Source organism: Sorex fumeus, unplaced genomic scaffold (assembly GCF_029834395.1).
Source record: "Sorex fumeus unplaced genomic scaffold, SorFum_2.1 ptg000240l, whole genome shotgun sequence".
In the NCBI taxonomy this organism is placed as follows: domain Eukaryota; kingdom Metazoa; phylum Chordata; class Mammalia; order Eulipotyphla; family Soricidae; genus Sorex; species Sorex fumeus.
In genome coordinates this window covers 819,552-832,345 of record NW_026606297.1, presented here as the reverse complement: position 1 = coordinate 832,345, position 12,794 = coordinate 819,552, and the positions used below count along the sequence as shown (strand labels likewise).

Genomic DNA, 12,794 nt, shown 5'->3' with positions numbered 1-12,794 from the left:
CATTTTAAGGCTGGGTAATTCATTTAAATCAATTATTTCAATTTTAAACATATAAGGAAAAAAGTTATGAATGTATAAAAATATTCATGAGAAAAAGAGTCACCCTACATACAAATTCAATTTATTACATTAAGATAGATTTCTCTCGAAACCATTCAACTTGTTAGATCATTTAAAAGCATAAAAAATAGAGAAATGAATATGTTAAATATATAATTCTATTTAAATATTTAATGAAATGTGATTAACTAATTTGTGAAGGTCCCCTTGAAGATGATTGCTGAACTATACCAGATTTATAAATAGAATCATGAGAATATGGGTTAAACTTCAGAGTTAAAACAAAAAGAAAAACAAATCTAGGGATTTTGAAATTCACAACTTTAATACAGTGAATATAATTTAAAAACAAAAAATAAACATAAATTATTTTCTTTCAGTGAAACACTCCCAAAGACACCAAATCTTATATTGGAAACAACTAGTAGGAAACAAACCCAGATTGAAAATCATCAAATTTTATGACCTACTATGACCTATTATGGCACATTTTGTTCTACTGGATCACTGCGTTTTTCTGGTGGGGGGACATGCTCACTGTCCTCAGACTCGCTCTTGAGGGCTTGAGGATACACAGTGCTCCAGAATGGAATTGGGGCCAGCTACGGACAAGGGAACAACCTAGCCTGCTGTAGTATCTCTCCAGTCTAAAGTCTCTGTAAGACATAAGTCTTTAGAACTGTTTCTCAAACTCCAAACCCACAACCTATAATCTCCCCCATCGTTTTCAGATTCAGGGCACTGCACTAATTCCAAACATTCAGCGGTACCTTCCTTCTTTGTTGCTTTTTGTCAGTTTTCTTTATTGAGTCACCTTGAATTACAAAGGAATAAAATTATTCATTATTAAGCTTCCGATGTGCACTGCTCCAACCAACCCTTCTACCAGTGTCCACTTCCCTCTCCCTGTGTCCCTAGTTTCCCTTCTGCCCTTTTGCGTGCCTCTGTGGCAGGGACTTTCTTTCCCTCCTCCATAGTCCCAGGGTTTGCTTCCCCTCCTTATCCCCCCACCCCACCCCAGTGGCAAAGGTCCTATCTTACTGAAGATCTGTTTTCCAGCTCTTTATTTCAACTGCCTTCGGCTGTTTGTTATTCCCCTACTTGGTTTCTTTATAGCCGCATATGAGAGAGATCATTCTGTGTCTCTCTGTCCCTTCCTTGCTTGGGCATGACCCCCTTCCTTTGCATGAGTTCAGGATCCTACTCTGATTTCTCTGCTCAACATTCACAAGAGAGACCTCAGGACCCATTTCATAGAATCTCATCTCAATCCTTTCTATTTTGACATTCATTTTTCTTGGATGGCTCTTTATTTTAGCTTAACACTTTTGGTGGGTTTTATTTTGTTTTTTTGGCTGCTCCCAGTGTTAGGGCAGCACAAAGCATTGGGACCAACCCAGGAGCTCTATACTAAGCACACCCTCCAGTCTTTGAGTCATTATCCTTGCCCCTGTGGACACCTAGCACATGTTATAGCCATTGGACCTCTAGACCCAAATCCATGCAAGTGACAATGAAACAACTATGCCATTGTACTTGGCTTATACTTCCCTGAATTTAAGACATAAATTCCCAGGTTATCTCAGACTCTCTTGTAAGTAGTCTTCTTCCAGTAATTCCGTCTCCATTGTTAGAGGACTTTTATCTCTTCAGTCATGAAGTTTAAAAGCTCTCTCACTTCCGCTTCCACCCCACTATGTCGATTCTAGCCTACAATCTGTTCCTCACCAGCCCTTCCTTTTGCTTGTTAATGCACTGTAGCCCGATTTGCTCAAGCGGGCACCAGTAATGACTCCATTGTGAGATTTGTTACTGTTTTTGGCATATAGAATACACGCCATGGGGAGCTTGCCAGGCTCTACTGTGCAGGCAGGCAGGATAATCTCGGTAGCTTGCTGGGCTTTCCAAGAGGGATAAAAAGTAAGTAAAGGCCCTCCCGTTGATCATCGATTTGCTCGAGCGGGCCCAGTAACGTCTCCATTGGAGACTTTGTTGTTACTGTGTCTGGCATATCGAATACATCATGGGTAGCTTGCCAGGCTCTGCTGTGTGGGCGACATACTCTCGGTAGCTTGCCGGGCTCTCCAAGAGGGGCGGAGGAATCGAACTCGGGTCAGCCATGTTGGCTGTGTGCAAGGCAAACGCCCTACCACTGTGCTATCGCTCCAGCCCTTGTTTGTTGTTATCTTTATTAAACCCTCTGAAATAGTTGCCCTTCTCTCTTTTTCCATCTCTACTGATTCAATTAATTACTAGTGCCTTTTTCAATATCAATGCCCCGAAGTACATCTAGTACATGAAAAATGGCTTTACAGAGTCCGTCCTGTACAAATGAACTGGTCGGTAGAACTTAGCATGCAAATTGTTAGGCACATAATTTACATCCAGGACAGATCCAACATCTCATCTCTCAGTCTATGTGGTCTTTCTCTCATTTACACATGCATCACGTCCAGTCAAAATTCAAGACCTTCAGCAAATACTCTCCTGGAATTATTATCATGCTTTGTTACAGTGCACATTCGACACATTTATGTGTTGCAATCTGATACTCAAGCTATATTAGTCATACTACAGGAAAAGTTGTTCCACTCCTTCCAACACATTATGCATTATTGTTTTGTGGTTCTTTTTTTTTCTTTTTTGGGTCACACTCGGCAATGCACAGGGGTTACTCCTGGTTCATGTACTCAGGAATTACTCCTGGCAGTGATGGGGGAACCATATGGGATGCTGAGAATCGAACCCGGGTTGGCCACATGCAAGGCAAATGCTCTACTGCTGAGCTATCGCTCCAGCCCCTGTTTTGTGGTTCTTATATCTCAAATAAAAAGAAAAGAAATGAAGGCTCTACTTTCAGCGATCATTTCTATTGTCCATTACTGGTGAAGCTTCTCTGATCTCGTAGCACACCTGGGACCAAGAGAAGGCACGTCATCTTCTGAGCATAAAGCCGGTTCTAGGTGTTGCTTTTGCAGCTGCCTTTTGACTCTTCTCTTCATTTGGAAGAGTGATGGGGAGAGGATGCACTCTGAGTGGTTTCTTGGGAAAAAAAGAAAATAAATGAAAGAAGAAAAGATGAAAAAATTGATAAGAAGGAAGGATGCTGGAAAGGAAAAAGAATCAGAGAGAAGGGAATAAACACTAATGATGACTTGTTTGGGGACAAGCCCCAGAGGAGATTTGATCATTTGTACACAACTTGATTCTGAAAACAGTCAAAGTCTGAGACACAGACCAGAGAAATCAAATGTCTTTTCCTCAAACTAATCAACTAGTCCCAACTAGAGCAAGGATTTACAAGACTTGTAATTGCCAGTCCCAAGGGATGAGTAGCCTGCGGCAAGAGAGGACAGAGTCAGCCCTTAACACATGTTGCAGGGAGGTCCCAGGGAGAAGAGACAGTCTGTGACATCAGAAGCATCTGGTCCACAACCAGGAGGACATCTGAAAGGCCTTAGCCAAGTGATGGGCAAATTGGCAGGGATGGGTCACTCATTACTTAGCCAAGGAAGAGCATCACTCTGAAGGGAAACAGGAAAAGGCTGCAGGGAGAAGGGAGATGCCCAGCCATGGAGGAGCAACATAACCACAAACTGGGTGGGTCCAAGTAAAATGAACTAGTATTAATACACCTCAAAAAACTGACCTAAATAACATTTATCACAAAGGACTTTTGTTTTTGCTTCTTGCTCACTGTCCACACTTAGACATGCTGCCACCTATAGATCCATGCTCCCCAGGAAATATTTTCATAATTTATGTTTGTATCAAATTCACGTTCTAATCTCTGTCGCTTTTGTAGGGCAGCAGTTGGTGTTAGAAAAGCAATGGTTGAGTCATCTCTATGATTTAACTATTCCCAGCACTGTGTTATTTACATTAGGATTAACTCATTTACTATTTTTTTAGATTCATGAATTTTGTTCTTACCACAGCAGTTCATCTTAAGGATACACACACACACATACAACTTAAATACACACATGCACACACACACACACACACGCACACACACACACACATATATATGTATATATATGTATACTCATTTTCTTGTAATTTTACTCTTGATAAGTGTTGATTCTAGTATCTATGTTTGGTCCAAGGCAGTGTATGATTTTAACACTCAAGCATACTTGTGAGAATGTGACTACTTCAGTTTCTGTATTAAGTACAACGGTTCAGCAAGAGATTGTATAACACTAAATCAAAGAGTCAAGCTGTCATCCCTTAATCCCAAGAGACGGAAGCACTGAAGGGCAAAGCTCCTTTGCTCTTCCTGGATTAAAGTACAAGGGCAGGGTCATTACTCTCCCTGGCATTTTGGTTTCTGTTTTTGACTTCAGGAAATTGAAGGCGGTATCTACATATGAAAAAGAGTCTTTTTTTGAAACGAAGTTATCTTTTTGAATATGCCAGTATTGCAGTTTGGACAAATGGGTGTTTCTATTAAGACTGTGATCTGAAAAATAAACAAACATCCTACATTCTAATCCTTAGCACACGGCACGAGACACCTTTGACAGACGGTTGCCCCAAAGGACTGTATGTATGCCTCTGTAAATTAACAAACACAAGAGGTAAAACAGACTCTCTCTGGAGTCTTGCTGGTAAACCTAACAAAATACACAGTAGAATAAATTTTAAAGAATGAGATAAAAATAAACTCTGAAGAATTCCTGTTATTCATTCTAATGATTAAAAACAGATTCTTTGATACTTAGTACATCAATCAATAAAACATAAAATGGGGGTTTAGGAGAGGAAATTGGTTCAGTGATGAAGGGAGGCAGGCAACATGGTGGAAGGTGAGTTGCTGGAATGTTCCATGTATGAAACTGTACGATTCACAATTTTGTAAACTGCAGTGCCGAATACAAAATGCAACACAATTTGTATTAAGCAAACTTTTAGCCTTCTTTTTACTTTGCTCAAAAAATAAATTAACCCTTGAATACTGAAATTACAGGTAATTACTGACTTGTCCTAATCACATAGAACAGTAATTTATGGAAAGAATGCTGGGTATGAAGAAAGAAACACATTTGTAGCTTAACTATTTGGCTAACTCTGCCAGAGTCAACTTTTAAATACTGAATTTTATATCTGGGGGCAAAAATACTTTCAAGTGTGGAAAACAAACAATCCATGGCCGATAATCTCAGGCTTCACCAGTGGGAAATGGAGCAAATACATTCATGCATGTGTTTATACCCCCCCTTTTCTGGCGGGGGGCAGGGGGTGTTCACAGTATTTACAAACATCCTGAACTGAGATCAAGTCATTCAGTCCTACAGTGTGACTTGATGTGACTGTTGTTTCTGGCACTTGCCTCGTCACACAGGTCCTGATGTACAAGGAACATTTAGGAAGAAGCAACTTCCAGTTACTCTGAGATTCAATCAACACTGTCTCCTCTCCCTTTATCCTCCTAGAATACTCAGTCCATTGAGGAAATCCGCCCTCTTGACTTTACAGCTAAACTTCATTTTCTAAAGATAATCTGTATTTTGTAACAATCACACATCTCTGGTAGGATTCAAAAGATGAGGGGGGGGGGGTCCTCAGGGTGGTCTGTATTCTGCATTGGCTTGCCGTGGTGGCTGCTCTCTGTCATTCTGTATTCACCCATTTTTCATTTGGAAGGAATACTTTCCTTTTCCTTTATTTTTCCTATAATCCTTTTTCTCTCCTTTCCCTGGAAAACAATGACACAAACTGTTTTTCCTTTTCAGTCAATCCTTTTGCAAACAAGAAGGGACTCGTCATGTTAAATCCATGGTGTTGGTGCTTCCTACCTGCTCCCTGTCCCAAGAGGGGAAAATCCTACTTTCCTGACTACATCAATAATGAGATACTGTCAGACATCACGGCAACATGGTTTAAAAAATGACCTTGTAGAAGGTTGGAGAGATACTACAGTAGGCAGAATGCTTGTCTTGCATGCAGCTGACCCAGGTTGAATCCAGGGCACCCTACATGGTCCCCCAAGTCCTGCCAGGAGTGATCCCTGAGTGCAAAGTTAGGAGGAATTTCTGAGCATTGATGGGTGTGGCCTAACCCTTACTCCCAAAATGACTATTTAGCCCCATCTGAATAATAGATATGGAATTTCCATCTCTGAACTGACAGCTTAATCAATGATGATGTCTCCGTGAATACCTTGGGGATTAGGTTTGTCTAAAAGCATCCCAAACAGTACAACTTTATAAGCCACACTCTGGAGCTACTACCCTTAACACTTGTTTTCATGCACAGAACCCCTACCCCGTGGCCCTTCACCCCCAATACACACTATGCGTCACTGAACTACTTTCTTGAAAATATCACAAAGCCTGTATTTGTAGTGGGGTATAACAAACCAGCCAATGATATAATTATAGCTATGCTCTGTCTCTTATACCTAAATAAACTGAAAAGCTCTCACTTTCTTCATCCGATAGAGTACTTTAATGTTCCATATTTATTACAATTCTGTATCTTTAACTGAGATGATGCATTTTTAATGTTTGACTGACATATTTTGATTTTGGTTTATTCAATTCACTCTTCAATAAGATTTTGGGGTGCTCTGAAGGAATTTTTACAATACAAGATGGTGAAGACTATATGATTGGAAGTCTAAATGGCTCATAAAAATGAGTGGGATGGGTAAAACAAAGCCAAGATAGAATTAATAGTGGGATATCCTAAGTAAATGCTGTGGGAAGGTTGCCCTTTTATTTCTGAACTCTCCGTGGCAAAGAATATCAGCAAAGATGATCAGTTATAAGATCCATTGTATGTATGTAAGAGAAAAATCAATGAAAGTTTGAGAAAAAGTTCTTCCAAATTTTGCTGCCCTCCTAAAGTAGAGACGATGTTAGAGGAAAAAAACTATCTTGAGCATTTATCATAGTTGACTATTTTGTGTAAGGAGAAACTTCTATATGCATCTTGTCTTTTTAGCCATTGTAGTTGACAACAGAAAAGTCTAATGACCCAGATGTTTATAGCTATCTAGTGAGGCAGGAACTTATGTCTCATGGAAACTCCGCTACCCTTCTTCTTTGATCATATCGAAGGAAATGTTTCTCTGCATTTCAACAGTGTGGCACTTTGTATAAGAATGCAGGGTCTGGGGGATCAGTACAGGAACCCTAGTTCCATACCTGGCACTACTTGGTCCCCTGAGCATGGCCAGATACAAATCCGGAGGTCCCTGAGCACCACTGGGGTAGCCTGGGTAATTCTTGCCATCACAGACCAGAGCAGTAGCACAATCTCACACCCTGGTACTGTACCACTTGCCTGGTTAGCTAAGTTTTATGAGTGACCCTGGGCCCACTGAGCAGCTCTTGAAAGCCACCTAAAATGTGCAGAATACACCACTCATATATTCAACCTACGATACAGACCAGTTTCCCTACTCCATTTTCCTCACTGATAAAATGGTGCAAGCTTTAGTAAACAACCTTTTTGGTCTGCCATGTGGATAAAATTATATCATTATGATGAGCAGAGAAAGCACTAAAAATGTTAGCCATGTTGAAAATTACCATTATAGTTTATTATAAATTTTGTGTAGCACACAGAACAATTACCTCTTGACCATTCATGCTTAAGTTCATATAGAACATACGTCAGTACCACAGGCACACTAACTCTGTCTTAAATAGCATGCATCATTTCTAATAGGCTATACAATAGAACATTTCCCAGATGAACTTTGTATGTCAACATCTACTAAATTAAATTAGTACTAGTTTATAATCACAGTTTATTTTCTTTCTTCCTTACAAGCATGTCAAAGATAGGGAGAAAGAGCTAATCACAGACACTTCATATATCATTACTTGGTACACTGCACATTAAAAAAAAATCATGAGACGCTTGGAGGTCAGTCATCCATGTAAAAGTCCTCTGTTGGTATTAAAATAAAAGAACACTTAATTATTCAGAAAAATAAATTCAAAAACAAAAGAATAAACTTTCAATAAATTACAAGGATCTACAGGCCTGACTAATGAAGAAATAGTCTATGAAGAAGTTGAATTTTATTTTCCTTTGTTCTTGGCTTATTTTCTGCAATGGAAAAATACACTAATTAAGTGTTCTGTTCCCACTTCAGTGCATTTGTATCATGCACCAACTCCAAAGTAGTTACTTTGCTTACTCAAGTAAATTAGATTTGTACATACATTAAATTTTGTCTTAGATACTAATGAGCCACTCATCATTAATTTTTATTCTACAACATTCAAAATGCCTGATACATACTGTACTGGAAAATAGTTTACCATTGAGAACCAGACTATCTTTGTATACCTGTGGACTTCACCACTATGAGTTTGTTATCTTAAGGTAGAATATATAATTCTCTTAGCTTAAATTTACGTAACACTGAAACAGGAAAAATTAATGATCACTACTTAAAAGATATGAGATCATTTATTATTGGAAATTATAAATTATGCGGAAATAGAGTACTCATGGTATGACCCTTGCTTTATTATATTCAAACATATGTTCCTAGTGGTGTGGAAAAATAGAAATGTCACTGTAGAAAAATTCACACATTTCTGATCACAATTTTTAAAACTAAAATTGCAGGATACTACAGATATAGGCTTTTTCACTGATATGTCTGATGTCTGTGTCTTCTGGAAAACTTAAATTATGTATTAAAATGTACTTATGATCATGGAGTAAGAGGAAAAGTTGCATAGGAGTCTTCCAAAAGTGAAGGACAAAACTCTAGAACTACAATCCCTCAGTATGAAATATTGGTACATCATTATTTCTCTCTGTTCATTAGTTTTTTTTCAGGCTTCAGCTTCTTTATTTATAAAGATAATGATAAAACCTGGCATAATAGTTTTGAAAAAAAGAGAAAAATATATGAAACAGGTAGTGCAGTGACTGGTACATACTAAATTTTTAACGAATTTTGCTCTTACATTTCAGAGGCCAGAGAGATAGTACAGTGGTAAGGGTGCTTGTTCTGCATGTAGTCAACCCAGTTCAATCCTCAGAAGCATATATAGTCCCCTAAGACCTGTCAGGAGTGATCCCTCAGCACAGAACCATGAGTAAACCTCTGGGTACAGCTAGTTATGTCCAAAACAATTATTTTCAAAAATCCTGAACATATCAAGGCTGCAGAGATAGTAGATGGGTCTTACACACCCACAATCCAGGTTAGATCGTCTGTATAACATGCAACCAGGAGTGATCCCTGAACACAGGGCCAGGCCCTGGGGTGGCCAAAAGTCCCAAACAAACAATAATGAAACCCAAAATGGTATTAGAAAAAGAAATTGGCAGTACTAAAAAGCTTGAACAATTAACTATAAGCAAGTTTTCATAACATATACATTTCAGTTTCAAAATCTATATAGTTCATAAATATTACATTTGACATAAAATGTCAGCACAAAAAAGGCCATGTATCCAAAATACATATACTGTATAATTCTATTCATATGAAATCCCAGAGTAAGCTAAACTGATGTAGTGTCAGAAGGTCAATTCCTTGTTTAAATGAGGCTTGGAAGAAAGACTAAATGGGGCCAGAAAGAACTTCTGGGAGGACAGGAATGTTCTATATCCTAAGCAGAAAAACGATTCCACGAGTATATATATATATATATATATCTGACAAAATTTATCAAATCGTGCCTATACAGGTGCTTTCCATTGTATGTAAATCATACATTCATTGTGGCTCATACCTCAATGATATTAAAAAGGAAAATATGTCCTTAGCAAGCAATATTATAGAGTAGTTAGCAATATTTTTACTAAATTTTAAACCATTTTGAGATTATATTTAATTCATATAGACGGACTAATATGGAGTTATACTGATCTGTAAGAAAACAGCATTAAGAGCTAGTTCTCTCAACAAACTGACCCAATTTTCAACAGAATTTCATTAAAACTTTCACGATTTTTTGAAAACTCACAAATTATAAATTCAAAAGTAATGATGAAGTATAAAGAGAAGAGCTGGAGAGATAATTGTCAGGTGTCATGGCACTTGCCTTGCAACAAGCAGACCTAGGTTTGATCTCTGGCACCCCTAACTGTCCCCCAAGTCCGCCAAGTTAGTAGCCTGACACTGGCATTCTGGAGAAAATTTATACCAAGAAACATTCCAAAGTTGCAATCAGAGCTTGATTCATTGTTGTTTTTTTTTCTTTTAAATTTTCCTGTTTTGTTTGCTTTTTGTATTTTTCTAAAGAGTATAACAGAGAAAATATTAATAAAGATTAAACTTAAATATGTGACACTTTATTTAGCCATTACATTGGGAGTAGTACGATAATAGTGTAATGCAATTTGAGAAATATTCTTCTAATATTAGATGCTATTATCTAAGTTAACCGAGTCATTTACGAGCGATAGAATTCAAATCCATTGCTTCAAGTTTGTGTTACTTTTGTTATCATAAACAAAGGTATCATCCAATACCTGTTACTACAATAACTGAGATATTTCTATTTTTTTAAAATTTTTAACAAGGCTAATCTTAACATTTAATGAGCTCTTTTAGAGTAAATATACAAGAAACCAGTTAGACCAGGTCTGCCCATCTGATACCTATACTGCATTAAGTACACTCTCAGATCCCAATCCCTACAGTACCCTCCCTGTCAAATATTCCTTGGCCCAATTCAAGGGACTGTGCCAGTCCATTCCCTGAGTTATCCAGTAGCAGATGGTGCCATTAACTGAACGTAGTCCTGAGACTGATGAATAGCCAAGAGCAAATATTTGCAGGAATTTACAGAGGAAATTGGTGATAATGTCTAAGTAAGTTCCCAGATAATGTAGGACAAGGTAGTGGGGTTAGAAGTGGTGGTTCTGAACATTAACCCTAGATTTGAAAATTCAAATCTGGCCTTTCAGCTGTGACGAAGACCGGTTTTGAAGATGGAGGACATAACCAATAATTGTTTACCTATATGGTAGGCAAACATTTATTTGTATGTTTGCTATGGGTTCTACAAACTATTTGGGGAGTTAAATATTTTTTTTTTAGACTTTATAAAATAAAGGCCCTCCCGTTGATCGTCGATTTGCTCGAGCGGGCCCAGTAACGTCTCCATTGGAGACTTTGTTGTTACTGTGTCTGGCATATCGAATACTCTCGGTAGCTTGCCGGGCTCTCCGAGAGGGGCGGAGGAATCGAACTCGGGTCGGCCATGTTGGCTGCGTGCAAGGCAAACGCCCTACCTAATATCTCTTTTACACTCATATCATAGAATTATTTTCCAGGTCTCTAGAACTTTGAAACTTTAAAAATTATTTTGTTTTAAACTTATACTTCTTTATATTAAAAAATGGCTGGAAATATAGCACAGCAGGTAGGGCGTTTGCCTTGCACATGGCTTATCTGGGTTTGACTCCTCCACCCCTCTCGGAGAGCCCAGCAAGCTACCGAGAGCATCCTACCCACACAGCAGAGTCTGGCAAGCTTCCCGTGGCGTATTCAATATGCCAAAAACAGTAACAACAAGTCTCACAATGGAGATGTTACTGATGCCCGCTAGAGCAAATCGATGAATAACAGGAGGACAGTCCTACAGTGCAGTGCTTATATTAAAAAAATGTTGAGATTTGTTCTCTGGGGAGTTAAATATTTTTAAATATTTCTTTAAAATAAAGAAATATGTTGTGCATAACAGTGTGCATTCTTAGACAATGACTTCAACGGTTATAACAGAAAAATTCAATATTAATAAATTTATGATATATTTTTATACATTCTAATTAGCCAAAAACCAGCATTAAATGCAATATTACATTAAATGTATCCTTATCTGGGATGAAAATATGCATGGGAAAATCGCACAGCAAAATTCACAATTGAAAAACACATATAAAACCATGGGAGGTGAGAGAATGATGGTAATAAGGAAAGAAAATATTTGGAAAAGTTTATTGAAAAGAGAATTGAGAATTACCGTAGTAGGAAAAGTTTGAGAATGAAAAAGGGTTTTCTTTTTCTTCTTATATGTGTATTTTTCTTCTTATATGGAGAGTTGAAAAAGCTACTATGTTATCATTGATTTGTGCATAATAGTTGAAATAGTGTGCTTGAATGTACAAAATTTATTCTTCTTAGTCCCAGGATTCTATGCTACCATCGTTAGTTTCATGATCTGACCCAGTGTCTTCAGCACCACTCAAACATGATCATGATCACGATCATCCTGTTGTTCGTCAACTGCCTCGAGCAGGCACCAGTAACGTCTCCTTCACCCTAGCCCTGAGATTATAAAAAGTGCCATATTCAAGGCTCATTCAGGGTTAGGAGAATGAGACCCTTCATTGTTACTGGTATTTGGCATATTGGGTACACCACGAGGATTTTGCCAGACTCTGCCATGCAGCAGGTTACATTCAGTAGCCTGCCAGGTTCTCCAAAGTAAGAATGAGATAATAAGATGCTGTGCGGCCGCAAATGCGGCTGTGAGCTTCCGGGAGCTGGGTTTTATAGTCTCTTGGCCTAGGCCGTTAATGGGATTACAGGGTGCTGGGGGGTCAGGTGGTGGGTGTGACCCCTGCCTACTGGAAGATGGAAGATCTGGGTGGAAGATGCTCAGCCCTGATCTGAGCAGGCTTGGAGATCTCAGCCCCGGGACCCGCATGCCTTTGTTCCTCTGCCAGTACCTTCATGCGTGTGGAGAGTGGTCTCTGCATGGTCGTGGCTGGTTTTGGAGGTCTTTGGCTGCCGGGGCTCT

At 38.7% G+C, this 12,794-nt stretch overlaps 1 protein-coding gene and 1 pseudogene across 2 annotated transcripts in view; one reads left to right on the top strand and one right to left on the bottom strand.

Annotated features, from left to right (window-relative positions):
• Window positions 1-12,794, bottom strand: part of FBXL7 (F-box and leucine rich repeat protein 7) — a 454,679-nt gene that overhangs the window by 193,924 nt on the left and 247,961 nt on the right. The window lies entirely within an intron of this gene.
• Window positions 2,905-3,100, top strand: LOC130018184 (uncharacterized; annotated as a pseudogene).